This window comes from Mus caroli, unplaced genomic scaffold, assembly GCF_978045245.1.
Source record: "Mus caroli unplaced genomic scaffold, Mus_caroli_1 scaffold_11, whole genome shotgun sequence".
Taxonomy (NCBI): domain Eukaryota; kingdom Metazoa; phylum Chordata; class Mammalia; order Rodentia; family Muridae; genus Mus; species Mus caroli.
The window spans coordinates 16,212,177-16,221,160 of NW_028227266.1; positions in this window are offsets into that span (position 1 = coordinate 16,212,177).

Genomic DNA, 8,984 nt, shown 5'->3' on the forward strand with positions numbered 1-8,984 from the left:
GGCAAAAAACAGTTTTTTCAAACAAGCAGACCCAATAAACAAGCTGTAGTACCCATTCTAATATCTAATGAAATAGACTTTCAATGGAAATTAATCAAAAGAGACAGGGAAGGACATTTCATACCCATCAAAGGAAAACTCCACCAAGAGGACATCTCAACATCTATGACCCAAATGTAAGGGCACCCACATTCATAAGAGAAACATTACTAAAGCTTTAATCATACATAGAACCCCACACATTAATAATTGGAAACCTCAACACCTCATTCTCACTAGTAGACATGCCATCAAGACAGAAACTGAACAGAGAATTAAAAAAAAAAAAAACTAACAGAAGTTTTGATTCAAATGGACCTAACAGATATCTATAGAATTTTCCATCCAAACACAAAAGCATATGGCATTTGTGCTGAGGCACCTCATGGAATCTTCTCCAAAATAAGGTATATAATCAGTCAGAAAGGAAACATCAATTGATTCAAGAAGATTAAAATAACCCCATGCATCTTATCAGATCTCTATAGATTAAACCTGAACTTCAACAACAACAGAAAGCCTACACAGTCTTGGAAATTTAATAAGTTGCTACTCAATGAACACTGGGTCAGGAAAGAAATAAAGAAATTTAATAATTTATAGAATTCAATGAAAATGAGGGCACACCATACCAAAACGCATGGGACACTATGAAATAAGTGCTAAGTTCATATAAGTAAGTGCCCTCATAAAGAAATTGGAGAGTTCTCATGACAGCAAATTAAAAGTACATCTGAAGACTCTAGAAAAAAAAAGACATAAACACACCTAGAAAGGATAGACAGCAGGCAATAATCTCTGGTGGGGTGATGTGTTGTCATTTATTCCTGAATGGAGTATAGCATAGACCATTAGAATAATAACACAGGCAACAGCAATGAAACTTAGATAATATAGATACTTATCCAATCCATGTGTCTTCAATTACACATTGAAAAATCCAGAAAGTATATTGTCATAACATGACATAATATAACTTATATCATGAAAATCCTTGTTTAACTTGTTTAAATTATTGGGAGTGTTGGTTTTGTTATCTGAGCTAAAAGCATAACACCAAATACTAGTAATCCCTAAGTAGCTAGCATTGATGGGAAACATTAAATATTTGTAATGATATTGCTTCATATAATATCAATTCCCTCCCTTGTGTTGTCTTTTGGTTTAACATGGATATGCTTTCTTGTATATAGTTTAATGTCTTGACTCTAAACTTGATCATAAAATTAATTTGATTGAATATGAGCACATCTGCAACTTTCTATAGCACAGAGCCAGCGTGTTTACAAAACCATAGGGGTCTCCTGAGTAAAATGAGACTTTAGTAATATGAGGTTTGCAGATTTGGCATGCAAGGGGTTAGAAGTATTGCTACTTCTGGAAGGCCAATTGAGAATGAACCTAATTGTAACTGTCTAATTTGACATAACACACAAGTAATTTCTGCATAACTATCTTATACCTATGGGTTGTTAGTAGGTTCTAAGTCAGTAATACGTATTAATGCAATTTATGTTACCAGATTTGGGGTAACAGCCTTTTCGCTCACAAGATAATTCTTTCACGTGTACATATCAATCCAATTAAAAGAGAAAAAATAATATTGAAAAGCATAAAAGTAATATTTATTGAATGCATCCACAATGAGAGAGTGACAGTGAGATCGAGTAATCCCTAAAATCCTCTTATCAGTCCAAAAATGAGGCTAGAATCTAAATATAAGCTAAGAAATAAGCATAATTGAAAATTGAGGCATTCCCTTGCTTATCAGTGTTTCAGTTCTAAATGCCATCTATGAGGTCATCTCATTTTAGCTATTTTCCAATCAATCCAGAAACAATGTTTCAATCTCAATAGTGCATACTGTGGAGGAGGAATTTTAAGTAACTTTGATTTTAAGTAATTTTCCTCATTCATTTTCGTTTCTTGTACTTCTCACAAATATATCTTTAGATCTCTCAAAAATGCACAGCCTCTACCATAGTCAAATATCTGTACGCAACTAAAAGAAAGCTGAGTGTAGGAGAAACAGTTTTCCTCAAAAACAGCACAATGTTTGTTTATCAAATACAATGTCAGCCAGAAAACAAACACACAAATAACATTGCACAGACTAATAAAAGAACATTTAACTGTATTCTGTTGGAGATGGATATGAAATCATGCATAACCAATATATTAAAGCATCTTGTGATTTTGTTTTTCACTTGATCTACATGTTGGCCTTCTTAACAAGTAGAAGACCACTGTTGAGCCAAATGGGTACTTTTTACCCAAATTTCTTTACCTAAATAAAAACTTCATTGAGATTAGTAGACTGACTTCCTTTTCAATGATTGCAGTGTATCAAAAATATATATTGTTTATACAATATGTTCTGAATACTGTTTTCCCTTTCTACACTCCTCAAAGTTTTTCTCCAATTCCTCTCCCATTCAATCTGTATTTTCTCTCCATGGAAAACAAGCATTCATCTTAAAAATAGTAATACAGTATGGTAAGATAAATCAGGCAGATATTGGAAGATAAAAAAAAATGGTCAAAGGAAAAAAAACAAAAGAAACACATATAGGCACAGAGATGCAAATTGTCACACACGGGAATCCTATAAAAAAAGAACTTGAACCATTAAACTTAACCTAACAGGTTTTTTTAAAAGGTCATAGATTACTAACATTATGAAACACAAAAGCTCCCTATTTGCTGTTGAGTTCATTTAGTATTAGCAATCTACTACTAAGCATGAGGCTTATACTTAAGAGTGATTGTGTCTCCAATTATTCTCCATGGCGAAAACTATTTTTTTATTTTTATGTAATTATTAATTAGAGATAACTGCATATAGAATGGACTTCTCCAGGCTTTGTTAATGCTGCCTCACAGTCTTTGGGCTTGTATGTACCATAGTTGTGTTTAGGAGGCCTTGTTTCTTTGTTGAACACCATGACCTCTGTCTCTTAAACTCTCTCAGCCTTCTTTTGGGGAGGGTTCCATATCCCTGAGTGGAGTGATTTGATTGAGACATCACTTTAAAAGCATCATTTTCTGAAGTATCTTACTGTCTTCATGATGTCTATTATGAATCTGTGTGTTTAATTCCATCTGCTGTTAAGAGAAAGCTTCCCTGATAATGGCTGAGAAAAACACTGATCTGGTAGTGTAGAAGAATATCATTAAGAATCATTTTATTGGTACATTCTTTAGGAAGAATGGCAATATTTGTTTTCTGCATTTTTGGTAATTCAAACTATTTGATATGGGTTCCAAATCATTGAATTGACCTTTCCTCATATCAAAATTTTGTTCCCACAAGTTTGGAACATTATATTAGCATATGTTGCAGGAAAGACACAATTGTAAATTTAAGGTTTTATGCCAGGGTTGTGTTTACATTACTATGTTCATAGCAAGCACAGAAGCTTCCACTACCAAGCCAACTAAGTTATAGGGATATAGGTTCTATGTAAGCACTATCTGTACTATTTGTGTTCAATAAGTTATGTAGGTGTTCTCTTCAGCAATGAGACCATGCCAGTTTGTGGATAGCAACCTGTAACCTAGGAAAGAGCAAGGGTTTTTTGGGAGATCCCATGGGACACTTTGGGTCATTGACTCAATTATCTATAACCCATTCCCAATAATAGAGGCTCCATTTTGTAATAAAATATGGCCAATTTAAGCACTGTATTTCCTGCTATGTGGCAACTTCCTTTGGATTGTCTTTATATAGGTATATATTTTGGGAGACTTCTACTATATTCCATGTAACCCCTAAAATAGACCTCAATTTTAACTGATTCTCTCTGTGTCCCTTCCATTGTACCTCACTTATCCACTCCCTCTCTGCTTGAACATCTGTTCCAGTGTCCCTTCTCATTGATTCATTAACTCTTATATGTCCCTTTCTTACAGATATGTATCCACCCTCCTAGTCCTTACTCTGTACATAACATCTGTGTTTCTACAGATGGAGACTTGTTTATGATTGAATAAACATATACTATCCACATATAAGCAACTACATTATTATATTTCTCTTTCTGTATTATCTCTTCCAAAATTATTATATTTCTAGTTTGATAGAAATTTTACCTGAGAGTTTCATTATTTAATTTTTAATGGCTAAGCAATATTTCATTGTTAACTATAACCCTTTTTCTTCATGCATTCAGTTGTTGACAGACAACTAGGCACGTTCCAGTTTCTGGCTACTACTAATAAAATGAAAATGGTTATGTGTGAACAAATATCTCTGTGGAAAGATGATGTATCCATTGGCAATAAGCCCAAGTGTGATATAGGTAGATCTCCAGGTATTTCCATTCCCATTTTCCTAACAAACCATTACAACTGACTGATTATTTTGGTGGCTGTTCAAATGTGTACTTGTACTACCAATGAGTGAGTGTTTGCCTAACTCTACAGGCATGAACTACCATTTGTTTTATTGATTATAAACCTTCTGATAAGTATAAGGTAAAAATCTCACAGTCATTTTGATTTGCATATCTCTGATGACTAAATATCTCTTTAAGGGCTTCTCAGCTATTCTTTTTTGAGAATATCCAATTTAGATCTGTACAACATTTAAATTTTGTTACTTTTTTGCTTTATTTATTTATTATTATTATTTTTTACTTTTTTTATTATTATTTGTTACTTTTTTGCTTTATTTATTTATTATTTATTTATTTATTATTATTTATTATTTATTTATTTATTTATTTATTTATTTATTTATTTATTTATTTATTTAGGATAATAGCCTCCATCGCATATGTAGCATTGTACATATAAATAGTATTTTCTTATCCTGTAGGATGTCGATTTATCTGAATGATCATACCCATTGCTATCCAGATTTTAAGTTTCATGAGATACCATTTATTAATTGTTTATCTTACTGTCTGTGCTAATGGTGTTCTCTTTAGAAATATCTTTTCTTGTGCCAGGAAATTCCCTACATTCTTCTCTACCAAATTCAACATATCCAACCTAATGTTGAAGACATTGACCCATTTGGAGTATAGTTTTTCCAGGGTGATGAGTATAGATTTATTTTCATTCTCCTTCATGCATTTTTTGAGTTGGACCAGGATCATTTGCTATGTCTTCGCTTCCATCTTCTCATTTTTGTCTTCTTCCATATCCTTAATAGTTAATATTTGACTTACCATTCCTTTATTTCCTCTAAATTACAAATATAAGAGAATATGTGTGGTGCTTTTTTTGTGTATGATTGTTGCATTCTTATCATCAAAGGGGCATTTTCATTTACATCAATTTTTATGTAAACCTTAGAAACAACATCTTTATTTGTGCTTTTCCTAGTAGATCTCTCGAATGTACTTTAGATAATTTAGCACTTCCCTATTGTGGTTAGTTTTGCGGTGGAATAATTTATCAGTATTTTTATTTGTTGATATGTTATGATATGGGGGATACTACTTGCCTTGGTAAAATATAATCATTGTCTTAATTTACTTTCCAATCAAAGATGGCATGTGCTGAGATGTATTTTTACTGTCTTTACAAAATAGAAATGAAATCCATTGTTATTTTAAAACATCATCTGTTGAACATCCTGCTAATTCATTTATTATGCTTATTTACATAGAGCCATGGAGTTAAGAAGCATGCATCATAGGGTGTTTCAAGTTCCTGAGAGACTAATGCACTCTTCAAACAGTGAAGCATTCAGTCTGCTTTGAGCTTCTTTGTATGTTCCCTTGGTGGTCAAGGAAACATGGAAGCTTGAAAGGACAACTTATGTTAGACTTTAATCTTGAATATTCTGTGTAGTTTACAAACATCATTGTATCCTGGCAATTACAACAGTATTGATCTTGCCATTTGCCCCTATATTCTCTTTCTTATAAGGGTATAAAAAGTTTGAGTGTTCTCAATAAAATGGCTACAGCTTAAGTTTTGCTCTTGTCCCTCCAACCAGACTGATTTAAGTGCTTCAGGATGTGTTCCAGTAAGTAAGTGATGGCACTTATAGTTGCTAGTTATTACTAGTAATTTTTCTAAATGACACTATTTTGTGTTGATATTTCTTGTTTTAATGATTTCCCATACTTTATTACTCAAAGACCTCCTGTGTGATGGAGAGTTGTTATCAAATTTACCATGGCTCATAAGAAAACTGTTTTATTTACTCTTCTAATTGTTTTAACAAAGTATCTGACAGGATGAAGTTTAATACAGAAACAGTTTAGTTTGGGTTTATGGCCCAAATATACAATCTATCACAGTGTGTGATATTGGACACAATTCAGTATGTTATATTGTTAAGGTATATAAAATGAAGATTTCAGAAAATATAATGAAAGACAAATGAGGAAAATATGGCTTCATGGCTCAGGACCCCAGATATTCTGAATTTTTCCCATCCACATAGTTGGTCTTTACAGGCATACACTCCTGAGATCTTAGTAAAATTAAAAGGAAAAAAAACTTGACCTTAGGAGCAGTCACCTGCCAGTCATATCAAATCTTCATCCCAGAGACAGAAAAAAAAATTGAATCTTGACTATAAAATTTCATTGTCAACACAACTGACACATGTCTGTCACTATGTAAAGGTTCTCTATAAGCACTTCAACCAGCAAGAAATCAAGTTCTCAAACACTTCAAGCTAACGGGAATAGTACCAATTCCATCCACAATATTCTACTCCCCCCCCCCCCCAGGGACATCTCATGGTACAAAAGGATTTCATTAAATTTCTGATATTTTTATAGTTAACAACAATCCCATCAATGTTGGGGAAATAGAGTGGGGAGTATTGTATAAAAGAAAGAATTAAAACCACATTGAATGAATAAGTCAGAAACAGAATGGAAATGTTAATGTTCTTCTCTTTTATGCAGATGCCAAAACTAGGTAATATAAAATTAAAATAAACTATTAGGAGTATAAAAGGGGCATGAGTAAACAATTTTAAAACTATAGAAAGAATTTTTTCATGTTATAAACTAATGTATGTAAGTATCCAAATTTCACAGTTGATCTCATTAATTCATGTAATTAATATATTTTAATAAAAAGTTAAATAAACACACACATACAAGTTTATATAATGCAAGTACTTTTAAATTTCAAGTATAAGAAGGATTAGAATATTGACTGATAAATAACTCTGACAGTTTCCAATGTAATATTATCTTGAACTTATTTATGTCTATATTTAAATACCAATATATATATATATAATGTATTAAACTATGAAACCCAAATAGGTACCTTACATAAATATATTGATGTAGTTTTAATGGGATGACCAAATTTACTAAAGTTTCAATTTGTTATATTGGCCAAGTCTATAAAATGAAGATTTCAGAAAATATAATGAAAGGCACATGAGGCAAATATGGCCTCATGGGTCAGGACACCAGATATTCTGGATTTCTCCCATCTACATGGTTGGTCTTTAAGGGCATACACTCCTGGGATCCTTGTAAAATTAATATTTACTGTCTAGTAAGAGGCTTTTGTTATTAAACTGTCAGGGATCTGGAGATTATTAGGTATCAGCCAATGAGCTCTTCCTTTAAAAGCTCTGCAAGTTCAGAAAAAAAGAGTTTCATCTTTATCTAGAGATCGTCCTTTCTCCCATGAGCCCCTGATTATGTTCTGTCTCTTCAAGGACAGATGTACTAATGTTTTCTTTCATACTTGGTGATATTCTGAAGGTTATTTTCTTTTAAAATACACAAGAATGGCAGGCACTGGTGGCACATGCCTTTAATCCCAGCACTTGGGAGGCAGAGGCAGGCAGATTTCTGAGGTTGAGTCCAGCCTGGTCTACAGAGTGAGTTCCAGGACAGCCAGGGATATACAGAGAAACCCTGTCTAAAAAAAAAAAAATGTAGAGTGTCCTATTTAATGATTTGACATGAGGTTGGTTCTTTCACCACAGATTTATCTCAGTAAATCAATGAGGAAATTGTATGTTAAAGACATTGAGAGGTAGGTGTCAGATGAGCACCCTACTATTTTGTTGATGCATTGTCATTTTCATTGTGATAAATATTCAACTTGCTTTCGTTCTGCTAGATATGTATTATCCAGAGACAGTTTCTTCCAAAAGTGAAATATGATCCTTCTCAAAAAGAATGACTGCCTTAAACATTTTTATTAACTTTAGTTCCTTTTGTAATGAAGGCATATATTTGGATTAGTTAGTATGTTTGCTTTCAGGGTCTCCTGTGCAAATCCATATATTGGGGAGATTATTTACATTATTTTCCTAAATATTCTGGATTGGTGGATATGTTTAATAATAGTGTTAGCCAAGTATATTCCCAGAACATTTCATCATTTGTACATATATATGGGTATGTCCTTTGTATGAATCTATGCAGTCTTTCTTCTTTAACTCACAGTTGTAATTTTATAAATTGTAAAACCATAGTGCATGTTGAATAAAAGCATGAATGTTGGATAGATATTAAATTGGATCTCTTTGCAATTGACTTTCTTATTGTGCAATCATATTCTGAAATACTGAGAATAATTCATGTACCAGATGAAATATGGGGTAAACATGACTTTGACTCAAACAATCATAGCCATTTTAGTCTCTGTGTTGCCTTGGCCTTACCTTTGTAAGAACATGTGAGGAATCTGGGCAGATATCTGAAAAGGCAGAGAGCCTCAACTGCTATTTTCATAATTTCAGTTTTGATTTTATCTGTAAAAATATATTAAACAAGAATAAGAAATAGGCAATATGCAGGGAAAATGACGTAGTATATAAACTAGGTACATAGATGGGACAATAACAAAACATGCATAATAACTAAAAAGCAGTGTAAGAACGTGTAATTCTAGTACAGTTATTTGGAGAAAGTGGAGGATATGGGAAATTCCCTCATAAAGTCTTGGTCCAGATATTCTGCCATATTGCATGTAGAAATCACATAATAGAGTTTATATCA